We start from the raw sequence: 690 nt of genomic DNA on the forward strand, positions 1-690 counted from the left end.
GCCAAGTTGGACGGGGCTTGGAGCAACCTGGGCTGGTGGAAGGTGTCCCTGCCCATGGCAGAGGGGTGGGATTGGATGAGCTTTAAGCTCTCTCCCAACCCAGAGCACTCCGTGACTCTGTGATTGCTGGTGGAGGTCTCTCAGCAGAGTGGAGGGTGAGCAGATGCCAAGCTCCCCCCAGGAAAGAAAGCCCGTAGCTTTGGGATCTCAGGTGCAGGTGATGGGTTACCCTGGTACACCATGGGCAGCAAGACCTTTCTGTCCTGGCCCCTTTTGTCTGGGAGGAATCTTCACCCATATATAATTTTCGGAGGTGAACTCGCAATTTCTGGCGCTTGGCTCCTGCAAGGGATAAACAGCTCTTTCCCCCAGGAAAGAAAACCTGTAGCCTCAGTGTGTCAGCTGCAGGTGAGGGACCTCCCACTGTACTCCACGGGCACCAAGTCATCCCAAGTCACCCCTTCTTTCCCATCTGTGGGTGACCTCCCTTGAGATCCATAGCACTCGGTAGCTAAAGCATTCAGCCTAATTTTTAAGAGGTTTTACCTCTTCAGAGATCAGGATCAAACTGGGGGTTGATACTATTGGAAAAGTTTCTCCCCTCTTTCCAAAACCACTCAGGAGACCTTGGCACAAGCATCTCCCCGGGTTTAGCTCCTCTGTCAACCCTCGGTGCTTGGGCACAAGAAA

The sequence above is a fragment of the Lepidothrix coronata genome, unplaced genomic scaffold (assembly GCF_001604755.1).
Source record: "Lepidothrix coronata isolate B3197 unplaced genomic scaffold, Lepidothrix_coronata-1.0 Scaffold229, whole genome shotgun sequence".
Lineage (NCBI taxonomy): Eukaryota > Metazoa > Chordata > Aves > Passeriformes > Pipridae > Lepidothrix > Lepidothrix coronata.